This window comes from Danio rerio, chromosome 19 (assembly GCF_052040795.2).
Source record: "Danio rerio strain M-AB ecotype USA chromosome 19, GRCz13ab, whole genome shotgun sequence".
NCBI classification, from domain to species: Eukaryota; Metazoa; Chordata; class Actinopteri; order Cypriniformes; family Danionidae; genus Danio; species Danio rerio.
This window is the reverse complement of record NC_141039.2, coordinates 35,573,342-35,599,602: the sequence shown is the minus strand read 5'-3', so window position 1 is coordinate 35,599,602 and position 26,261 is coordinate 35,573,342.

Here is a 26,261-nt window from a genome sequence, read left to right as displayed (position 1 = left end):
AAAATGTACAAATGAGATTGTTCAAATTCATCTGAATTAGCTACTAAATCAAAACGTTACGAATTGTCGTGAGATTGTGTTGGTATTTATACTTTTTTTTTTATTATAAATATTTTAAAAACATTAAGATGCTGACAACTGTTAAACGCATCATAACAGTCTTGTTAAAGGGTCCACTGTAATTTAAATCTACATAAAATGAAAGATGGATGTTTAACAAAAAAATAAATAAAAAGACTACATATTCTCAGGCTATGGTTAGACATCACTGACAGCTCCAATTTTGCTTTGTTTTAGCCTAGACATCTAAGTTGTGTTTGAACGGCTATTAGACATTTTTTTAACACACAAAATTGCTTGCTGGGTAGTTATCTGCAAAGCTGAGACGTGTCCTCTGGCAGTGATGGGCGTTTGTCTTGCAGCTGTGGAGCTCAGTTCCTCAGGGAGAGAGTCTAGTGTTTACACAGGTGCAGCCGACGGCCTCCCTCATCAACACACTCAACACATCACTCTTACTGTTTATACTGGCAAGTCCAGCTACAAAAGCCAAGCCGTTTTCAGCTAGCGAATTAGCCGCACGCATAGCTTTACATGTGCGGCAGTCATCAGCGCATGTACGTGAGCCCAGATGCACCCGGGCAAAGCCAACATCTGCATTAGTAATGTTGAAACATTACCCTAATCACCCGAGAGCCTGGACTCTGTAGGGGTGGAAGAATCCAGACGCATTGTGAGGCCAGAAAAGCCCCTAGACTCGCTAATTTCTGTTGTGACTTGACCTCTTCAGTAATTATCCTTGAACTTTATAAACAGTGGTAGCACAAATTAACACCCATAAATGGTTAGCAGTCATGGCCAGATGCTGGGGAATGCGCTCTCACCCTTAATCGGCTGGATGTTCACGGCAGAGATACACACAGAAGAGCAATGTTATCATGCTAATTATAATGTACGCTGTTTACAAGCAGATCATTTGAATGAATATGTTGATCAACAGATGCTTCTTTGAAACCAATATATTTGTTCGTACTTTACTACTTTGCATTTATTTTAAAACATCTATGATAAATTTGGGTGTTGGTAATATTTATTTTTGCTGTTTATTTTTTTCAAAGTAATGTCTTATATAACGCAAGACTGCATTTATTTGTTCAAAATGCGGAAAAAATGGTGATATTGTAATTTATTTATTTATTTTAAAAATAATGGTTATATGGTTTTATGGTTCACAAGTTTAAACTTTGAGATTATAATGTACTCTGTTTATTAGCAGATCATTTAAATGAATGTGTTGATCAACAGGTTGATGCTTTGAAATCAATGCATCTATTATTTTTCACACTTTACTACTTTTTATTTATTTTTAAATGTAAAAAAATTATGGGGGCTGGTAATATTTATTTTTTGCTAAGTACATTATTTAAAAGAAATATCTTTATCAAGCTACATTTATTTGCTCAAAATGTGAAAAAAATAGTAATCTTGCAATATATTTATTTATTTATTCTAAGAAATGTCTTATGGATTGCAATTTTACAATGTAAGATACACACAGAAGAGCAGTGTTATGGTGCTAATTATAATGCACTCTGTTTATTAACAGATCATTTGAATGAATATGTTGATCAACAGGTGCTTCTTAGAAATCAATGCATTTATTTGTTCATACTTTACTACGTTGTATTTATTTTTTATTTTAAAACATATTATAAAGTTGGGTTTGGTATTAATTATTTTAGCATATAAAAATGTCTTATGCTTCACAAGGTTGCATTTATTAGCTCAAATTGTGGTAAAAACAGTAATATTTAAATTAATTTTTTTTTAAAGAAATGACTTATAGTTAGTCTTAAGCTGGTCGCACACCAGAAGCGCCGCTCGGCGCCGCGACACGGCGCGTACATGACAGTTTAAAGTATCACACACCAGACGCGCACATTCGAATGATATTTAACATGAAACTAATCAGATGGCGCTCTGTGGCGCGGCTGAAAAATGAACTGCGTCCTGAGCCGTCGCCGGGCGCCGCCGACAGCCGCCGACTTGCGGCGCCGGTGTGTGTATCCTGATAGAAACCTATGTTTAGAATTCTAAAATACATGGCGCTACGTGGCGCTACGTGGCGCTGCGCGGCGCGCCGCCGAGCAGCGCTTTTGGTGTGCGACCTGCTTTATACTCTGTTTATTAGCAGAACATTTGAATGAAAGCATTGACCAACAGATGTTTTTTTTTTTAAATAATGCATTTATTTGTTCATACTTTAATACTTTTTTCATACTTTTTATTTTTCATTTAAAAAAACAAATATTATAAAGTTGGGGTTGATAATTTATTTATATATATATATATATATATATATATATATATATATATATATATATATATATATATATATATATATATATATATTTTTTTTTTTTTTTTTTTTTTTTTTGCTGTTTAGTTTTGTTAAAGAAATGTCTTATGCTTCACAAGGTTCCATTTATTTGCTCAAAATGGTAAAATAGTAATATTGTAATATTTTTATTTATTTATTTATGTAAGAAATGTCTTATCGTTGGCAATTTTACCATTTAAAACAACCTTTTTTAGTCAAATGTAATCTAAAATGTAATTTATTCTCTAAATAAATACAGTAATTCAGTGAACAGTATAAAGTGTTCACTTTCCCAGTACTAAAGGGACTAAGCCGAATGAAAATAAATGAATAAATTAATTATTCTTCATTGTATAATATATGGTTTGCATTATTATTATTATCATTAATAATAATAATAATAATAATTCATTGATTCACTTCTTTTCGGCTTAGTCCCTTTTATAATATGGGGTCACCACAGTGGAATGAGTCGCCAACTTATCCAGCATATGTTTTACGCAGTGGATGCCCTTCCAGCTGCAGCCCATCAATGGGAAAAATCCATACACACTCATTCACACACATACACTACGGACAATTTAGCATACCCAATTCACCTATAGCACATGTGTTTGGACTGTGGTGGAAACCGGAGCACCTGGAGGAAACCCACATGAACTTGGGCAGAACATGCAAACTCCACACAGAAATGCCAACTGACCCAGCCGAGGCTCGAACAAGCGACCTTCTTGCTGTGAGGCGATTGTGCTACTCACTGCGCCACCATGATGCTCTGCATTAATAAATAATAATAATAATAATAATAATAATAATAATAATAATAATTAGCTAATCTACATTATTAATTATACTTCATGAACCACATTATAAATTGTTCTAATTTACCGCTAAATTAGAATCTACAATATTTTGTTATAAATGTTGCTTTTATTTATCTTTGTGAGAAACAGTTGCATCTGTTTTTGATCTATCAAGTTTAAGTTAATATAAACTGTAAAACTGTAAACTGTAAAACTGTAAACTGTAAAAACTGTGACTGTAAAAACACAAGTTTAAGTTTTCTGTCAAATAAAGGCTGTATTATACATATTATGCTAAACAAACCATTAGTACACTCGTCCATCTATTTATACAAATTAGTTTGTTAAAATAAATCAATCTACATGTATGCCCATGAAAAAAACGGAAAAAGTCTTATTTCCCAGAGGCATCTCGAGTTTACAGTACTTACAACAGATCATACAATGACCAGATTCAAACTCCACAACTTATGCCATCACTCATTGTATTACTGATCTTAAAAAGTGTTCTTTTCAATTGTTGCTCTTTTTCCATTCATATAAACCTGTTACCAAGACAAAAAAAGAAAGACGTCAATGGCCTCTGAGTGAACCGATCCGCTTTAAAGGGATGCTCAGCTTTCAAATGTCCTAAATCAGGAAAATCCACGAGGGGCTCTCACATGATCGAAAAATGAATTTCTCCTTTGTTTCGCCCTCCCAACAGGCAACATAGGCGAAAGGCATTACTCTCGATCTGCTTGCGCGTTTGTTTATATTGATTTGCAGTGTGTGTGTGCGTTCACGGCTCTCCTGCCAACTGTACGGATGCCAAGTGGAGCAGGAGCGAACGCGGCAGGCTCCGGGCCCCGTCAACAGCTGTGTCACATATGCTGCTGATCGATATAAACAAACACGGTCGCCCCCGTGCGAGACACGATTGACAGGTATGATTCATCTCCAGCCGCCGGAGGGTGGAGGAATAATAAGTACAGATAGATCATCGCCTGTCCCAGGGAAAGAGCGCGGAGGTTAGCGGGGGACACAGGCGAGATCATTCGCCTCCCACGGCAATGCGCTCGACTCCCCGCACACGCCAGCGCAGCGCCAGCAGATTAAAGCCGCATGAATCCACCAGTTCCTTAATTCTGAAAGTTCCACACTGTCTGACTTGGAATAGATAAATTGGCGCATGAGTCTCATCAGTGCGCTGAGGTTACTGTAGAGAGCATTCAACAAAGTCAGTAGGGAGGATTACTCGAGTGTCAGAAGGCAGCAGCATCGTACTTAGCGGCGACTTAAAGAACGGTACGTTTGGTGGAGCTCAAAACTGCCGCTGGAAGACACACAGCTCTGCGCATGATGGGGAGAGCCATTTCAGCCGTGATGAGAAGTAATGGTTTGAAACAATATTCCCTCAGGGCCTCAAATTGAAATCCGAAAACTGTGATATTGTTTCATCCCGGTGCAATTTGAAATGTCAAAATGGCTTTGGCGAATTCGATCCACTGAGCACCCAATGGCTGTTGAGAGGCATTTGGAGAGGCTCCATAATACACATCATCTGCACATGCAGATTTGTAGGGATGACAGTTGCTGAGTCGCATGGCACATGTCTGTACATTGTTTATGTGTTGCATGGAGAGTGGAAATGTCATTCACTTTAGATAATAGATATACTGTATTTGTGCTTAACTACAGAAGATTGAGCTTGGCTGCTGGGAATTTAAACCCCTGTGAGCTCCCAAGTGATTTGATTTGCTTTAGCTTTATTAATCACTGGCCTCTTTTGTTTTTTCATGTATTTCTGTAGCAATATGTCTAAAACAACCGCATGCTTTTTTATTTGTGGATTCTATGTTTGGTAAAACTTTATATTGATGGTCCATTTGTGTATTAGTAGATTGTCTGCCTAATATCTGTTGATACTGCTCCTTCAACAGACATTTAACTGACCGTAAGAAACTTTGCAAGTACATGTCAACTTACACTAACCCTAACCCCAACCTAACAGTCTACTTATAATCTAATGCGAATAGGTTGGCATGTAGATGCAATGTATCCTAAATTCAACAAACGGACCATGTAAATAAAGTGTGACCCTATGTTATTTGTCCACACACTTTGGCTGGATTTCTTTCTGACAGAGGGACCCTTTGAAGGGATTAAAGCATAGGGATGAGCCTAACTCCTAACTGAGTGCAGTGTGTAACACCAGACAGCTTCTCTGCTCAAAGGTGTCTAAGCCAAGCAGGCACACAATGTCATAAGATGTTAATATTAGGTTTGATTAAGGTTGGGTGACCAAATTTCAATGTCTAGCCAGAGTCTAAGGACAACATTATTTGGATGTCCAATAACAACGTTAAATGACATTGATATTTGGTTGATTTAAGGTTGTGGTTGAAAGTGACCAAAATCCAATGTCGAGGCAACATCTTAAACATCTTAAAAGTACTGATAATTATTTATTTATTAGGTATGGCAACCAAAATTCCAATGTCTGATAGACGTCATATTGGTAACATCCACACAACTTCCAGCTGTAGCATCATTGTTTTTAGGTTACTTTGGAAAGTGACATCTGTCTGACATTCATACCTGTCAACCCTCCCGTTTTTTTTCCCAGGATTCTCCCATATTTTACAGTTCTATCCCGCTATCATCCCGTAAAGGTATTTCCATGCATTTTTTCCAGTGTTTTCTGTGTTTCTCTGAAGGGTGGCAATAAACATTAAAGAGCCGAACCTCTCTATATGCAATCAATAGCAATCGAATGCTTTCATTATAACATTGATGTGTGCATTTGCGTAGATTTGTGCATTTTTAAAGCGACACCGGTTATTTAATGTAATCAAATGAAAAAAATCTAAATAAATGAGAAATTCATTTGTTGCTCTTTAATCCGAATGTGTAAGTTATACAATGAAGAAATGGCTAATGAGATTTGATAGTTTAATTCTATTTTATTATAACAGCTATTCATTTTAATAAGCTGAACTGGTTGCTAATTTATTTGCTGCTAATGTATAGTATTTATTTTTTCTTTTGTAAATAATAATAATAATAAAACATATTAATGAGCATTTAACTGTTATTTCCAACGAAATAGCTCCAAATGAACATGTTTAGCAATTTGGGGATTTTTATGGTGGGCATATCCTTTATTTTCACATCCCAATGTTGACAGATTTGCTGACATTTGACACTGATGTTAGTCTCACGTTGGACATTGATGTCAACCCGATTTTCGATTCCACCCAAAAGGTAATGTCTCTCGACGTTGGGGTACAACGTATCTGACGTCATGTTGACATCCTGTGCCTGCTGGGTCAGTTGTGTTTTTCAGTTGTATTTTCCTCATTCCAAAGGGCCCTTAGAAGTGGCCTGTTTTGATCACTTCGGTTTGGAATGACGCTTCAATATGGCGGCCATAATTTCTTCACTTTGAAGTGCCCTTCAGAAATGCCCTTCACTGATATAGTTTTAAGAAATGTATGTGGCCACATAAAAACAGGAAAGCTGGTTTAAAATGGTGTAATACGTATGCCACACCTTTATTTGGACTGTAAACAAACAAAGACAGAGCCAAAATGTATAAGTATGAAGTTTGGGGTGTGGCTACAGCAGTACTTTATACTGAGCCAGAGGGTGTTTAGCCAGTGTTCAAACCCACTGTTCATGTGCTACATGGGAAAAGAAATTCTTATTGGCTTTCAGAAGTAAAAGCCTTGGTTTGAAGACTTAGATAAAACAAGAAGAGCTAGATAATGATGCAAAATGAGGATAAACATTTGTTAGAATGTTTGTTCTCCTCCACAGGTAAGTGGCAACACTCATTTCTGCAACTGCAGCTCTTTATGTTGAGCTACAAAAGAGGGATATTAAAAAACAATATTTCTATGTATTTGTATTTTCATATTGTGGTACTGTAATTTCAGTGACCGTATTAATACAAGCCAGGAAATAGCTCCCAATTTTGGTTGATTTTCAAGTCAGATTTTGTAACTTTAAAATAGTCAAGGAAACATACACTAACAATCTTTCTTTTTACCTTTCCACTCACAAATTTCCTGAAATGTGTGCCTATGCTGACTTCCAGAGAACTTTCATCTGGAAACAAAAGTGACAACTTGTCCTGATGATGTCCTCTATATGTACACATATTTCTGTGCGGCATGGTTACATAAGCTGGGCAGAATTTTCAATCTGTTTTTTTTTTTTAAACCATTATAAATTGGAAATAACACCAGGGAACAGCTCAATCAAACCCGCTTTCACATCAGTGTGAGCATTGGTAGACATCTTTTTTTTTTTCATCTGCATCAAGCACATGTAAAGTCCCCTTCAGCAAAGATCACCATTATAATTAATTGAGTGTGCCATTTAATCAGGAGGGCATTTAGATATGTTTGATTAGAGGACTGAAATCAGAGCCATTGTGTGGAGTTCTCATTATTCTCTTGAGACTGACTGCAGGAGTCCAGTGTCACACTGAGAGTTCAGACACTCTCGCATGGCCATTTCATGACGCTGACTTCACGATCAGAATCTGCCATCAGTGCTTTTGTGATGAAGATAGGAGTGAAATGTCCCACAAACCGTCGAGTGCGCGCACATACAAATGTGCTAATTTTCGCAAATTCTAATGAGTTTAATTAAAGCTTTTTATTAGAGTTTAAAGGGTCTAGTGCACAATTGCTTTGTCATCTGTACACTTGGCCTGATTAACTTTCTTTGTTCTTTCTCTTCCCTTCTCTCTATTCCAGTCTCTCTTTGTGTCTCTATAATTCTTAAAGGTGAAATATGTAAGATTTTTTTTATCATACAGTTGTTTTTTTAATTTATTTTTGTTCTTTAGCTGTTACTGTATAAAACTGTCACACATTAGTTTATCTGCCTTAAATATGTAAACATAGACTATGTTTACATGGACATCAGATATCAAATGATTTGTCTTAATCTGAATAAGACAATAATATGATTAAGGTGTTTACATAAGTTACTTTTTGAATGTTCCTTTCATGATTATGTTATAGCACATAATTTGATTGACATCCTTGCATCACCATGTTATCCACATTTGCTCTAGAGTTTCATGTAATTTCAGGTGCTTTTTAAATTTTTTTTAATTTGATTACTTTAACTGCAGTTTGGCTCTTTTACTTTCATTCAGGAACATTTCATGCATGCCTCCTGTGACAAATGAGATATTGGTTGCGAGTATGAACTGCTGGAAGAGTGTTGTTTTAATGGAATTTGATACTGCACGCCATATAGGGAAAATAACCTACACATTTTATGACGCAGGTGTCTGTGGTCCTTTCTGATTCAGTATGTGCGTAGAATAGATTCAAACAGCAGTGTGTGTATAGACTAGGGATGTCCATACTTGGTCCTGGAGGGCCGGTGTCCTGCAAAGTTTAGTTCCGAACCCAATCAGACACAGCTGGCCAAGCTAATCAAGCTCTTACTAGGCAGTCTAGAAGCATCCTTGCAGGTGTGTTGAAGCAAGTTGCAGCTAAAATCTGCAAGACACCAGCCTTCCAGGACCGAGTTTGGACACCCCTGGTATAGACTATTCTGTCTAAAAATCATACAAGATGGTAATAGTTTGATTAAGATGTTTACAGGTTTTTACTGCACTTCAATAATGCGACTAAAATTGGCATACCCCACATGTTTTAATTTGCATTCTGTTTAGTTTGATTATGACCTTCATTTGACGAAATTAATCAAAAATCACTCTTAATTAGAGTGTTGTCTTAATCTTATTAAAGTCGGATTATTGGTGTCCATGTAAACATACTCATTGACTCTTCTGGATACCATCAAAACATTATACACTCAAGGAAATAAAGGTACCAGAGCTGTCACTGGGGTGGTACCTTTTCAGAGATACACATTTGTTCTTAAAGGGTCCATATTGGGACCTCAAAAGCGTATATTTGTACTGACACATTTTAAGAGGCACACTTTTGAATTTTTTAGGTGCTAATATGTATCTTGCTAATATAAGTGCTAATATGACCCTTGATGTATCTAAAGGGACACTTTAGGTACAAATGTGTACAATTTGAAAAGTTACCACCACAGTGACAGCTCTCATGCCTTTATTTCTGAGAGTGTAATTGGTTCTCCTAAATATGTAAATTCCTTTGCAGCTCAACCAATAGCAAGAGTTTGGGTTGTGGCTACAGCAGTACTGTAGGCTAAGCCAGAGGGTGTTTAGCCAGTGTTCAAACCCACTGTTCATGTGCTACATGGGAAAAGAAATTCTGATTGGCTTTCAGAAGTGAAAGCCTAGGTTTGAAGACTTAGATAAAACAAGAAAAACTAGATAATGATGTAAAATGAGGATAAACATTTGATGGTATGTTTGTTCTCTTATAAAAGTAAGTTGCAACACCCATTTCTGCAACTACAACTCTTTACTGCCCGGCTAAAAATAAAATAAAAAAGAAACCTGTAAAGTTGTTTGAAAATACAGCACTGGAAAACAATCAAGGCACCAATCCAAACTCTATTGAAAACCTCAGGAATATTCAACCCAATACATGGTTTCCGCTCCATGGCGGGGCGCCACACCAAAATTCATTCTTGCCATGGCTGCATTACAGCTTCTCTTTCAAAACCTTCAGTTGTTGCTGTTTTTTGTATAGCGGGTTTATAAATTGCACCAAAATGTATGGTTCTGCGTACAATTACTTTATCTTGCTAGAGTTTTTGGCTGTTTCACATTTATTTTCAGGACACGTCAATGCTGTACTGTAGGTCTATTGGAGACAATCATAAACATTCCTAGCAAAACAACAAAATTTTAGAGACGTTTGGAGATTATGTGATGACTCATTACAGTACATAAATGCACTAAATCGCACTACAGCAGTGATTATTTGAGAGCAAACAAGAAAATATGCACTTGAGCAGAATTTATTTGAGGGTGTACAAGAAGTTTTGTGTGTGAACAAAGGAGATTGGTGCGCAGGCAAAGAGATTTGCATATTTGTATTTCATAAATGTGATCTTAATTTGTAATACTGTGTTCACAACATTTGTCATTGAAATAATACCATACGTAGTTGAAAGATCTGTGTAAGGCCTGCCACCATGGCTGGAAAGAAATCCAAGAGGAAACGCTGCAATCTCATGGCAATTTGTAACGTTTTGATTTAGTGGCTAATTTGTACTTTGATTTAGTGGCTAATCATCTCTTTTGTACATTTTAGTACGGTTTGCTTAAAATCCCCCAATGATGGATGGGTAGATTGGAGGGTTTAGGGGCAAATCTCCTTTTAAAAATCATACCTTTTTTTGTGCAAATAAAATTGTCTAAATTCATACAAATTAGCCACTTTTTGGACAATAAGTAAAATGGTTTGGCTTCTTTATGAATCCAGGCTGGAATATCAAAAGGAACTTGTATAGTCAAGCCATCAAACATACAGTTGAAGTCAGAACTGTTAGCCCCCCCTGAATTATTAGCCCCCTGTTTATTTTTTTCCCCAATTTCTGTTTAACAGAGTGATGTTTTTTTTTTCAACACATTTATAAACATAATAGTTTTAATAACTCATTTCTAATAACTGATTTATTTTATCTTTGCCACAATGACAGTACATAATATTTACATAATAATAACAGTACATAATAATTTCAAAGACAATAGTATTCAGCTTAAAGGGCAACTTAAAGGCTTAACTAGGTTAACTATGTTAACAAGGCTAGTTAGGTTAATTAGGCAAGTTATTGTTTAACGATGGTTTGTTCTGTAGACTTTTGAAAAAATATAGCTTAAAGGAGCTAATAATTTTGACCTTAAAATGTTTTTTTTTAACTGCTTTTATTTTTGCCGAAATAAATAAGACTTTCTCCAGAAGAAAAAATATTATCAGACGTTCTGTGAAAATTCCTTGCTCTAGTCAACATCATTTGGGAAATATTTAAAAAATGAAAAATAAATAAATAAATCAAAGGGGCTAATAATTCTGACTTTAACTGTTTATATTTGTATATAATCCTAATAAAAAGTTATTTATATACTTTTAAATAATCCTAGAACTATATTAGACAATTATATTCTCAAACATCAAGAACCCACTTCAAACTCTGTTACTGCATATGTCGTCTGCAACTTACAATATTTGTTATAGATAATTGTTATCAATTATTGTCATTAATATTTTGCACAAGTATCCCAGAAAGAGACATATCAGTGAGTAGGTTTACGTGGACACCAATAATCCAAATTTAATATGATTAAGACAATACTCTGATTCAGAGTCTACCATGCAAACAGCAATTTTTGATGACCTTAATCTGACTAAAGTCATAATCGAACTACACAGAAATCAAATTAAGATATGTGGAGTGTGCCAATTTTAGTCGCATTATTGGTGCAGTACAGACATGTAAACACTGCAATCAAACTATTACCATCGTGTATGATTTTTGACGCATTTTGCGACAGGATAGTTTAAACAAACATGGCTGTTTGATACTATTCTCTGCACATACTGAATCAAAAAGGACCACAGACACCTGCATCGCAAAATACGGAGGTTTTTCCCCATACGGTGTGTGGTATCAAATCCCAATAAAACAACACACTTCCAGCAGTTCATACTAGCATCCAATATCTTATTTATCACGGGTACATGAATGAAATGTTCCTGAAAGAAGGTAAAAGAGCCCGAAAAATTAAACACCCAAAATTATATGAGGAACTCCAGAGGAAATGTGGATAGCGTGGTGATACAATGATATTAATCAAATTATGTCTTATAACATGTGTAACGTCGGGGAGTGACAAACAACTGGAGTTTGGATCCACAATGCAGGTTTATTCGTCGTCAGGCAAGCAAAGGCCAACAGGTATAAACAGATATGTGTTGGCAATCCAGAATCTTAATCGGAAACAAGCAAGAAGTCAAAAAGCCAGGCGGCAGGCAGGGAGAACAAGAATACACAGCTAGATCGAAAACACAGGAAAACTAGATAAGGTAAACGTGTTGTAATGTCACTGATAAAGCTAACAAGACTCGGCAAACTGAAAGGGTGAATAAGTGGCTTATGTAGTGAATGCAATCAGTCTCTGATAGTCCACAGGTGTTACGAGTGTAATCAATCTAGATGAGTGAGCATGGGTGTAGGCGAAGTGCATGTCTGAATATGTAGTCCAGGAAAAGGCGGAAGTGTAGTCCATAGTCTGTTGGGAGTGAGAACCAGCGATCTAGTGGAATACGATCGCTGGTAATCGTGACAACATGTAAAACGGGGTCATGAAAGGAGCATTCAAAAAGCAACTCATGTAAAAACCTTATTTATATTATTGTCTTATTCAGATTAAGGCAAATCATTTGATTACTGATGCCCATGTAAATGTAGTAATTGTATTTAACACAAGTGTTGACAATAGTGGTTTATTCGCAAATGTTTCATGCTATATTTACATTTTTATGTAAACATAATTTGTGACTTTGGGTGAAAATAGTCATGACAGAAATGACTTCATTAGATTAAGCCCTGAGCAAAGAGCAACACTTATGTAAAATAATTTATCAGATCAGAGTTTTGCTGAGAGTTGATTTGACGTTATCATTAAAGTATGGATAAGTTGCTAAAACAATAGACATGCAGCATGAAAATCCAAATACCAACTACATCATGGACCGGCATTAACATTTTATTTTTCTATTAGTCGCTGTTCTGCAAGAGGAGGCATGAACGCAGAAGAGAAAAACCATGATTTATTTGTTTACTTTACTCTCCAGTCATTGTCTAATGAAACCACTCCAATTACAGTTTAATGTGACTTAATGCACACATTCTGTCTTCAAATCAGCCTCTGTAATGGCTGTAATATACATATTAGACAGTTTAATTAGATGGCACTTTAATTGTCTTCATGCAGTCCTCCATTAGCAGGTCTTTGGGTTGGTGCTGTGCTAGAAAGGGAGCTGTACTTTCTTTGCCTCAGATGGAGAGATTATTCTAAAGCCATTTAAATGCTATATAAGCCCAGCCTGTGGGGGAATGCATAATGGCAAACGTATGAACAATGAGCCATCAGCTATATTTGCATGGTGTTGCCATGGTTAACAGTCAAGACGGTTCATTTTGCTGCACTTTCAGTATTTCAGAATTACTAAATTATCGGGACGCAATATGTGTATTTGTATTTCACTGGTGCATTCCTAGTGGAATATACCCAGCAAACAATTTTGTGTTTTATATACGTCTAATATACATATTAATGTAGACAGCTTGGCTAAAAAACAAGGCTAAACTTGGGCTGTTTATGACATCTAAGAATAGCCCAAATCTAGACTAGTCGTCAAATAGACAGACTTTATATGTGTTGTCATTCATTTCTGTTTATTTGATGTCTAGTCTGGTTTTGGCATAGACGTCTATTAGATTTTCACTGACTGCCCAAATTTAGCCTCGTTTCAGCCAAGACGACTATGTTTAGACGTCTATTAGGTATCTTTTAAAAATAAAAAATGCTTGCTGGGAAGTTATAGAATATAATGTTTGTATCTAAATACTTAAATAACCTTTAGCGTTTTGACAAAGTAGACCAAGTGCATTGGAAGAAGCTTAGTGAAATCATGTAAGTGTGACCAGCTCTGTTTAGTTGAGGATAAAATCTTTTGATTTGAAAATGCATTTATGATTTTGATTCTAATTATGCTGACCTTAAGTTTATCTATAAGCTAGTCTGCTCCAAAACATTTACAAAATTGACATTTAGAAGATACATGCATTCAAAGCTTAAGGTCTCTCACTTTGTTCAATATGGATGAATAATTCTGATGACATTAGTCTGCATTAGCCTGCATTTCTCATCAGATCTTCTGTTCAATCAAATGTTCTGTAGAATTTAAAGCCTGCCCTCTACACTATAAGTATATGCCAAAGCTGTGGCTGCAAAATGCATATACTGCACTATAAGTTATATAATGAATACATTTATCATGAATCATTTATGAATAAACAATGAAGATCATCAGTGCATCAGCTGAGGTAAATAAACTGTGATTGGCATTGGTGCATTTTTTTACATTTACTTACTGCATAACCCCCCCAAAAAATACCACTTACATTCCATACAGTTCACTACTGTAATATGCACTGCATTTTGATTTTAGAACAGGAGCCAGCAATCTCGTTCCTGGAGGTCCGATGACTTGCATGGTTTAGCTCCAACTTGCCTAAACACACCTGCCTGGGTGTTTCAAGTATACCTAGTAAGACCTTGATTAGCTTGTTCAGGTGTGTTTGATTAAGGTTGGAGCTAAAATCTACAGCAAACCGGCCCTCCAGGAACAAGTTTGGTGACCCCTGTTTTAGAACATTGGTACGATTTTACAGCAACTTTCTGCATTTTGGGAATTTACTGGTACTGCTACTGTAGTTAAAGAAAACTAAAATGGGACAGTTCATGAAAATCTAATGTTCATTCATTTTCTTTTCTGCTTAGTCCCTTTATTAATCAGGGGTCACCACAGCGGAATGAACCGCCAAATTATCCAGCATATGTTTTACACAGTGGATGCCCTTCCAGCTGCAACCCATCACTGGGAAACACCCATACACTGCAAAAAACAGAAATGTGCGCACATCTAGAAAAACTTGAAGGCAGGTGCACGATCAAAAAACAAACATTAGTAGCAAAAGATTCAAAGTAAATCTGCACACTGCCACTTTAGCTCTCAAACAAATTTTTTTATGTCAATATCACAACGTTTCGACCGACATGGTCTTCATCAGGTAAAACACCCATACACTCTCATTCACACACATACACTACCAACTTAGCTTACCTAATTCACCTATGAAATGGTCGTCACCTATGAAAGCACACCATTTGACTCGTGGGGTAAATTGGAGCACCCGATGGAAAACCATGCAACACGGGAAGAACATGCAAACTTCACTAAGAAATGTTAACTGACCCAGCCAAGGCTCAAACCGGTGACATTCTTGCTGTGAGGCGACAGTGCTAACCACTGCACCAGCACGCCATCCTGAAAATTTAATAAATGAACATAATTTGTTCATTTCATTAAGAAATATAAAGCCTGTTTTCACAAACTAATTAAATCTTATTTCAGATTACTGTCCCATAAACCAATGCACTGGTCAAGAAAAATGTCACATAAAGAATTGAGTGTGTGTATAAATCAGATTAGACCCCAAAACCCCTAAAAAATCAGACCTGTTTGAATTCTACACTGAATGCTATCTTAAATATGGAAAACATTCATTCATTCATTCTTTTTTTTTTTTTTTTTTTTGGCTTAGTCCCTTTATTAATCAGGGGTCACCACAGCGGAATGAACCGCCAACTTATCCAGCATATGTTTTACCCTTCCAGCTGCAACCCATTACTGGGAAACACCCATACACTCTTACATTCACACACATACACTTCGAAAATTTAGCTTACCCAATTCACCTATAGCGCATGTCTTTGGACTTGTGGGGGAAACCGGAGCACATGGAGGAAACCCACTCCAACATGGGGAGAACACGCAAACTTCACATTTAAATGCCAACTGCTGAGGCTCAAACCAGCAACTTTCTTGCTGTGATGCAACAGAAGCTACCCACTCCGCCTCCACACTGCCCTATGGAGAACATCAGAAGAATATATGGCTAGTCTCAGCATTACTTACACATATGAGCTGTCAAATGTGGCTTTATGGTGCACAATGGCTCTGTGATATAAACACAATGCTATTGGCTTTTTTTTAAAAGGGGAGGAGCTGTTCGATCTGTCCCACCCTGTGTTTATGTTTCAGTAGAAATTAAGTCACAATCAAGGCATCCTTAAAAAAATCTTAGAATAACTTATTAGCTTAGCAATATGCTAGCATCAAACGCCAACTGAAACCAACTGCAGAGTTGCTGCCTGTGAAGGTTATTCCAAATCATAATTCATGGCTAAGTAGGAAGCACCTGGAACCATCTGTAGAAAAGAGCTAAAGATGAAAGGTCCTCCACAGGTGAGGCGTTAAACGTTTTAAGAACTCATAATGGATTTGAAGCATGACCTGACGCTCCAAAGTACAGCTCTCAGAGGCCAGTCAGCCTCAGCTTCTCAATCTCTGTACTCCAAAGTAAGTTCTTCCATAGGAGCGTCGGTTCATATCATCGTCTGCATCTGAGTGTCCCATAGGTCTCCCTTCCAGTCAGGTCGACATGCCCTAAACACACCGCTGTCAGCACACAGCCATAGGGCCAACAGATGGTCTTCACATTGACCGGTAAATGACTTACACATGCAGTCTAGAAAGCCATCACTACCGCATGCATGCTGTAACGATCACACTGACACCCTAACACACATCAATAGAGCCGAAAAATGAAGTCTTGTGTGGCGCTTGTGGCGCTCATTTACTATTTTAATCAGCGCTAAGGGTAATGAATTACAAGAAAGGTTGCCAGGTCCAAGAACATTTTACAGTCCAATGACTACACAAAACCCAACCAAAAGGAATGAAAAGTAGACCAATTAGGTTTTTTTTTCTCCTTGTCTTGAGTCAATTGCTGTATTCCTACAAAAGAAAAGTTTTACATATCTTCTCCGATATGTTGTAATAAAAAAAAAATAATTAAAAAAACATTTATATACTGCAACTTCTTTTATCCTTACTTCTACAGTAAATGTAAGTCACAGGAGAAACGAGTCGGCTAACTGAATCAATGTAATTGCACATACAGCACTTGTTAATTATAAAGTAGTATACACTCACTGGCCACTTTATTAGGTACACCTTACTAGTACAGTGTTGGACCCTCTTTTGCCTTCAGAAATACCTTAATCCTTAATGGCATAAATTCAACAAGGTACTGGAAATATTCCTCAGTGATTTTGGTCCATATTGACATGATAGCATCCAGCAGGTGCTACAGATTTGTCAGCTGCACATCCATGATGTGAATCTCCACCACATCCCAAAGGTGCTCTATTGGATTAAGATCTGCTGACTGTGGAGGCCATTTAAGTACAGTGAACTCATTTTCATGTTCAAGAAAGCGATCTGGGATGATTCGTGCTTTATGACATTAATGACACATGTGTTATCCTGCTGGAAGTAGCCATCAGAAGATGGGTAGACTGTGGTCATCAAGGAATGAACAATTATCAGCAACAATACTCAAGTAGGCAGTGCCGTCGACACGATGCTCAATTGGTACTATCAGCCCAAATTGTGCCAAGGAAATACCCCCCACACCATTATATCACCACTACCAGCCTGAACCATTGATAAGTCAGGATGAATCCATGCTTTCATGTTGTTAATGCCAAATTCTGACCTTACCATCTGAATGCCGCGGAAGAAATTAATACTCATCAGACCAGGCAACGTTTTTCCTATCTTCTATTGTCTAATTTTAGTGAGCCTGTGCGAATTAAAGCCTCAGTTTCCTGTTTTTAGCTGACCGGATTGGTACCCGGTGTGGTTTTCTGCTGCTGTAGCCCATCCGCCTCAAGATTGGATGTGCGTTCAGAGATGCTCTTCTGCATTCCCTATATATCATTAGGGGTTATTTGAGTTACTGTTGCCTTTCTATCAGCTCGATCCAGTCTGGCCATTGTCCTCTGAACTCTGTCATCAACAAGGCATTTGCACCCACATAACTGCTGCTCCCTGGATATTTTCTCTTTTTCAGATCATTCTCTGTAAACCCAAGAGATAATTGTGCATGATAATCCCAGTAGATCAGCAATTTTTTTTTCAAATACTTAGACCAGCCCGTCTGGCACCAACAACCATGCCAAAGTCACTTAAATCACCTTTCCTCACCATTCTAATGCTCGATTTGAACTTCAGCAGATCATCTTGACCATGTCTACATGCCTAAATGCATTGAGTTGCTGCCATGTGATTGGCTGATTAAAAATTTGCGTTAACGAGCAGTTGGACAGGTGTACATAATCAAGTGGCCGGTGAGTGTTTGTCACTGACTGACTGACTTACTGCACACCAAACAACACAAGTGCCTTTTTCAGATGTTGTAACATTCCTGGTTTTGTGTTTGTGCATTTCAGTTTAATGTTCATGTGTCACTCCCTGCCACCTTAGATTAAACTTATTAGCCTATTAGTTTTGATTACTGTCTCCGTCGTTTGTTTCCCATTTGTCTGTGTGTATTCAAGTTCATTTTTTTGCAGTTCTGGTTGTTGTTGGTATTTGATTGTGTTTAGGGGCTAACTTTTGTTTATTTCTTTTTGTTCATTAAACACCTGTGTTAAAGTACTGTCTTTTTGCATGTCCTTTTCCAACGATACGTCAGGTGGTCTCACTTGCAGCAGTTTTGGGGTTGCCAGGTATGCATTCCAGAATCAATGTCTATTAAGAAATGATTCAGTTTTCATTTCATATTCCCAAAACAGAAATACTTTGGTGGCAGTAGCATGTTATGAAAGTATCCCAAAAAAACACAACCCATCACTTTGTGTATTTTTCCACTACTATATTTTCAAGGAGCCCAACTGTGCGGGAAAAACACAACCCTGACAACACTGATTACAAGCTGCATGAGTTATACATTATGCTACATTTTTCTAGTAACTAATAAATAAAATAAAGTAACTGGCATTACTTTTTGGGGAAAAAAATGTAGTAGGCTATCTTGGTAATTAAAAGTAATGCCAGTTACTTGGTTATCCAATTTATTAACAGACAGCTGTCAGATGTCTCTTTGTTCAGAGACATGGGAAGTGCAGATGTGTTATGTGTGATGCTGACACATGATGCTTACTGTAGTTCTAGCTTAAATGTTAACATTAACAGCATTACTTATATCAAGTGCACAAAAAGAAGATCAGTATCCCTTAAAATGAATAAAAATGGTGAAATGTAAACTCAGAATATTGAGTTTTTTCATGCATCCTATACTTCAAGAAATCCAGAAGACAGCACAGCTAAAAGGTTTTTTTTAGCTGCGTCCTCAGTTTTAAGTTCCTTCAGCCTGAGGTTTATTCAGTTTGCATTTAATTTTTGGTGTAAAAGGGCCTCACAACACAAACAAGAATAAACAAGCTTAACAAAACTTTAAAAAAACAAGCTTAAACAAAATGAAAAGTAACAGAAACTGCAAAAGTAGCACATTGCTTTCCTTCAAAGGTAACTAATTGATTTACTTTTTTAAGGAAAGTAATGCGATTTTTTAAAAGGAGTTGTGGCACCAATCCCCACCATCATTGGTGCATGAGCAAATCATACTAAATTGCACAGATGAGTTCATACAAATTCATACAAATTAGCCATTAAATCAAAAAGTTACTAATTGCTGTGAGATACCGTTTGCTACGTTTGCAGTTTTTGTTACTTTTTATTTTCGTTAGTTTAAGCTTGTTTTTTTTTTTTTTTTTTTTTTTGTATGTTTGTTTCATCAAGCGTATAAAGAAGTAATCAGCCTGAATTCATAAGGAAGCATAACTATATTACTTTTAGTCAGTTTAGGGGCTAATTCAAACAAATTTCTATGTGTTATATATGTTTTACGAAAATGTACAATTATTTTTAAAGGAGGCGTGGCACCAAACTCCACCCCTAAATCCAACTGTCATTGATGGATGGGCAAATCATATTAAAATGTAAGAATGTGATCCTACAAATTTATACGAATTAGTCACTTAATCAAAAAGTTACAAATTGCCATGAAATACCATTGGAAGAAACACATACAGTTGAAACTAGAAGCTAGAAAAAGGGCTGTTTTGCTGCAGAAGGGACTGTTCCACTTCACAGCAGAGATGGCATCATGAAGAAAGAACATTACGTAGAAATACTGAAGCAACATCTCAAGACACCAGCCAGGAAATTCAAACTTGTCCACGAATGGGTTTTCCAAACGGACCATGACCCTAAGCATACTGCCAAATTATTTAAAATGTGCTTTAAGGACAACAGAGTGAATGTTTTGGGGTGGACATCACAAAGCCCTGATGTCAATCCTATAGAAAATTTGTGGGCAGAGTTGAAAAAGCTTGTGCGAGCAAGACAGCCAACAAATCTGGATCAGTTATACCAATTCTGTCAGGAGGAATGCGATAAAACTCCTTCAAACTATTGTGAGAAGCTTGAGGAAGGATGCCCAAAACATTTTACCAAATTTATCAAATTTAAAAGCAAAGCTAAAAAAAAACCAAGGAAATGTATGTAAACTTTTGTTTGTCTAGAAATTAATAAAAACTTCTTAATTTTTTTTCTCTCATTTTTTGTGGCATTTAGCAAATGTAAATCATTTAGGTAATCCTAACGGACCTAAAATAGTAAACGTTTAGTATGATTTAACATCAGACATTTTTGAAAAAATGTTTATGTTCCTTTTTTTAGAGTGTATGTAAACTTCTGGTTTCAACTGTAACTGTAATTCTTTACAATGATTATACATTCAATAGTATGCTGATTTCAGTCCAGACACTAATTTTGCTGACTTTTAAACTCAAACTCTACTTTAATTTCCCAGACAGAGCGGGAGACACCGGCATTGGCATCACTTATTCCAGTGGTGAGTGAAGTCAGACACAAATGGACTTCCCATGTGCACTTGAGTCAATAGTCAGTTCCAAGAACAACCCGCGGAGATGTGAAGAACCGATGTTTCTCTATCCAGCCTAACAGTAGATTACTGTCAAAAACAACCAGAGAGCTTGCAAAGCGGTGAACTGATGAACAAATCAGGTCTCGCTCTGCTCTGAACTCCGAGCTAGTCCTAAATATACGAGAGCAATGTACTTACAATGGAAATGTCTGGATCACTCAATTTGCTTTTGTCATCATGGTTTTATAGGCCATAAAACTTGTGGTTAAACATATTTTGCCTGCTAAGATATACACCGTCAATCTGTTACTCTAATCAGGTTCCACATGAAATCCTTCAGCGGAAAATACAAACATACACTATTAAATGTATGAAATGTCCTCCCTCAACCCGGTCAATTGTTTCCATTTAACATAAGGCAATTTCATTTATAAATTTAGATCATGTTTAGATCAAGAATCAATTGATGACATAATAAAAGACGATATTTTAGGACCACATTAAGTCCCAAAATACTAATAGTCATTTTCAATCTTTATACTTTTCCACTATGCATGATACCACAAGGTTTTATCCACTTATCAGCAAGAGGTTTTATATCAATTTAAATCTAACAACATTTGGAATTGACAGGTCAAAATAGGTTTGCTGATCTATTTATTTATTTTTTTACGTATATATTTTTACACAGAATGATGCTAAAACATTATTTAACAGTGATATATACTAATATATAATTTATAAAACAGTTCTGTCTGATTCTCGAATCTGATTGGCTGATATCCGTGCTATATTGCTGTAATAACAGTACTCGTACAGCCTCCTCATCCTTGAGTATTACTCCGCCCACATAGAGTAACAACAGATCAATAAACTCTCTACAGTTTGACAAATTTTGCAGCTGTGGGACAACATGATGTACTTTTTAGGCTTTTTCAGGTGAGAATGTAGTAGATTAGATTGCAACTATGGATAGTGGCTATTTTACATTTTTATAATTTCGGAGATACTGCATGTTGGTATCCATCAGCCTGATGGCGACAGAGACTGCATAATAAGCCCTTACAGAAGAAGAAAAACCCAGCTTAATTTCTAACGAAAGCTGATCAAGTCATTCTAAAACAGGTATCAAACAAGTGATATTCCTGGTCGATCCCTCTTTTTTTTATGTTGTAGTGCTGTATTTATAACATAGTAATTGTAGTGTATGAAGTGTGAGATGAAACTCACATATCAGGAATGTATGTATTTTGTATAGGCCACTCTTTGTGTAACCCTACTTTTTGGTTGGCCATCTGTTTGTTCCTAATGAGTCTCATTATTTCATCAGTGCCGACTAGTTCAGTAAAAAGAAAGAAAGCAGAAATGCCCGCATGTGTTTTTAGTGGTTTTTTTTTTTTTTGCAAACACAACAGTAATCTGGTAGTATTTGCTTTGCTTTGACTTTTTCTGGGTTAATTGTTGTGATCTCCTGATTACAATAGAGAAATACTGGGAAATTTCTCTAGACTAGTGGCATTTAATGCCGTTCAGCCTTATAATCTAAAAATGTGAGCAAAATCACCTGTTTTGTCATCGCTTTATATGTTATGATGGAGAACCATTCAAATACTAGCTCTGAAATGATGTTTGTGAATTAGCAACAGCTTCTGGTGTTCTGACGTCAGCTGCAGGTGTAAACAAATGGCGGAAGAAAGTAGTTCTTCAAACAAAGAATTTTTAGACTATGAAATCTTTGATTTTCTTTTTTATATACACAATTATGTCATCGAACTGTTGTAAAAACGAAATATCACACTCGTAGCAGTGCAATATGGCTGTATAACATCACTGGTGAAAAACTAAGCCAACTCACAAATCCTACCAGTGCCGATATACAGTCAATTCATACTGCTACTCATGTAATACTGCTTATATAAGTACAATTATATTATATTATATTATATTATATTATATTATATTATATTATATTATATTATATTATATTATATTATATTATAAATTATACAATGTATAATATGATTTTTAAACATATCATGTAATGTTTATACTGCAATAAAAAAGGATTCATTTAATTAGTAACTTTATCATTCTTAAAATAACATTATTTTAAAATTAGGTCCCACTTTATAATGTGTCCCTAACTAATACGTATACACCAGATTTAATAGTTTGTTACAATGTACTTATTATGTAAATACATGTATTTATTGTGTACTAATGCTGGATTAAAAACATGTATGTAATTACATCTGTAATTAACTTTTGTAATTATATTTGTAAATACACTGTCGACCATCCCTTACACCTTAACCCACCCTTAAACCTACCCATGCCACCAAACCTGTCCATAACCCAACCTCTGTCCCCAACTTAAATGCACCCCGTGTTCTCAAATACATTATAAACACAGTAAGTACATTGTATTTATTTTTTGATATAAGTACATAGTAGTTAAGGACACTTAATATAAAGTGGGACCTAAAATGATAAATGTAATTATCAAAAGCCAATTAACATGTTTCATTAAATGCATATATATGTGTTTATATAATTAGAAAACACCGTAGCAAGAACCTTTACTATATTACTCCTTATTTGGCTATAATTATTATTAACTAGCCATCCTTTTTCAGACCATTATTCAGACCATTATCAGACCATTAACCCTAAAAGAACTCAAATTTTTTGATGCAATACTTTAGTTTATTTTACTTGTTGCATTATGTCAGTCCAACAAATTCTAACTTGAGTAAAACCAAACTAAACCCCGCTTCATATATAGTTATAATTTTTGTTCTATATATGTCTTTAGTTGTATAATTTTTTGGATAAGTTACTCATTTTCTCATTCCAGTCATTTCAATGCAACTGTAAATCTAAACTGAAGTTTTGTTGTGTCTGGAAACTGCTTGCATTGTTTCTGGTTAGGAGGTATTTGTAGTAGGTATTTGTTTTCGAATCCTGGCAGAACTACAGTAGCAGTAAACTTCTGCCAAAGATGGAGATCTCTCCGGCACTCAAAGAGAAGAAGAGAAAGACAGCACTGAGTATTCCCTTTCCTCCAATTCCCTCAGAGTCAGTAATTAAGAACAGTTCAAACAGCTCATGACTGATGGCCGAGACCTGGGACCCGGCTGCAAATCTGAACATTAATATTTCAATTTTTTCCCATTAATTTAATCACATTTCATATGCTGATTTGAATTGGCCACGCTCTTCCACTCTGAGTTGACTTTAATCCCAATCTAATTACTAATTATACGGTTGGAGGTTGATTGAACCAATCCTTCCAGCGCAGGGCCAATTTGCTCTCTCTGATGTCGAGCACCTTTTATGTTTGATCTCTGCCAGGTTCGGAGGACAAGGGAATTCAATCAAACCGTCTCTGCTTTCAGTAACAAACATGATCTACTGGCAGCAGACCTGACATATGTTACATCATATCCAGAATTATCCAAAATAAAATCTCGAGCCTTCCAGGCAAAGCCGACTGAAAAATAATACTAAAAATGTGTATCTCTAAGCATGGTCGGATGGCAAGAACCGTCGAGATGTACTGTGGATTGAAGCTATTTTAGAAAAACAATATTTATAATAAAAAGTGACAATAAGATACACTTAATCTTACAAAAATCTTATATTCCAATAAAAGTAAATACTTTTTGAAATCATATGTGACCCTGAACCACAAAACCATCAAAAATATCTTTCTTTTATGCCAAAAGTCATTTGAATATTGAGTAAAGATCATATTTTGATTAAGATATTTTATATATTTTATAAAAGAAATATTGAATATGTCTTCATTTGTAGTAATGAGCTTAATTTGGACTACTTTAAACACAACTTTATCAGTATTTTGACCATCAGATTCCAGTTTTTCATATTCTAATTTCTAATTTCTTCAAACTGAAGATAATGAATACATTTCAATTTCCAAAAATGTAATGTTTTTTTTATTTTTATTTTTATTTTTTTATTTTTTTCGTCCTGGGTCACATATTACAATAATTGGTTCAGGTTTTGGCAGAATTTTTACAGCAGTTTTTTTTTTATTTACAACAATAACTTACATTTACATTTTGGGGACATCTGAGAAATATTTGGCCTCCTAAAAGTGTTAGAAATTCAACATCAAGGACAGGAACTATTAATTTTTATATGTAAAAGTATCAATCCATACCTTTTCCCTACCCCTAAACCCAACCCTAACTGTAAATTATTCCCAAAATCAAGGGGATAATAGTTGAATAGCAATAGAAGTGCATAACTTTAAGCCTAAACTTAACATAAACTGTAAAAGTATCCCTTAATGCTGAATTGGTGATTGGAATATTGTTCCAGGACCAACACAGATGTTAATTAAGGAACATGTCCTAATTGGTGAAATCAGGCTGGCAATTTAAAGAAATGAACATTTAATAAAAAAGTTGTAAACTAGTTTAAATTCACCAAGACCATAATCTTAAAAACTTAATCTTATGAAAATCTTATACTTCAATAAGAGTAGTTTTTAAATCATATGTGACTTTGAACCACAAAGCCATTAAAATGAATTGTTTATGCCAAAAATCATTTGAATATTAAGTAAAGTCATGTTTTGATTAAGATATTTTGTATATTTCATTCCATAAATATATCAAAACAAAATTTTTGAATAGTAATACCATATTTCCTGCTGAAAACTTATTTTGGACAAGTTTAAACACAACTTCCTCACTATTCTGACTTTCTTTAACTATCAGATTTTAGTTTTACAAACAATTGTATCTGCTAAATATTGTCATCGTGTCCTAATAAAGTATGAATAAAATATATAGTTAATTTCTTCAACTTCAGATAATGGATACATTTCAATTTCCAAAAATGTATGCCTTTTTGTGGACCTGGGTCCCATATTACAATAATTTATTAAGGTTTCAGCAGATTTACTTCACAATTTTTTTTATTTACTACAATAACTTCATATTTACACTATGGGAACATCTGAGAGTTATATTATATCTTGTAAAATGAGGAATAATAGGCCTCCATCAACAAAAATGTTTTAAAATCAATATCAACGACAGGAACTATTGGATTTCTAAATAAAAATAAACAGATGAATAAATATATACAAATAATATATAGATATATTTTTCACACTATACGATAATCATATTTGGGGGTCATAATCAAGTACAAAGCAATATGGAACTGCGAAATGGTCAAGCTTCAAGGAGAAATTAAATTGTGATATTTAGAGAAATGTACATTTAATGAAGTAGGTTGAAACTAATTCTTATGAACTTAATCTTATAAAAATCTTATTCCGTTAAGAATAAATAGTTTTTTAAATCATATCTGAACCTGAACCACAAAACCACTTAAATGATCTTTCTTTTATGACAAAAATCATTCAAATAATTTGTAAAGTCATGTTTTGATTAAGATATTTTGTACATTTAAAATACTTGTTATATTTGTGTACTTAATTTGGACAATTTTAAACACAACTTCCTCAGTATTTTGACTTTCTTCAACCATCAGTTTTC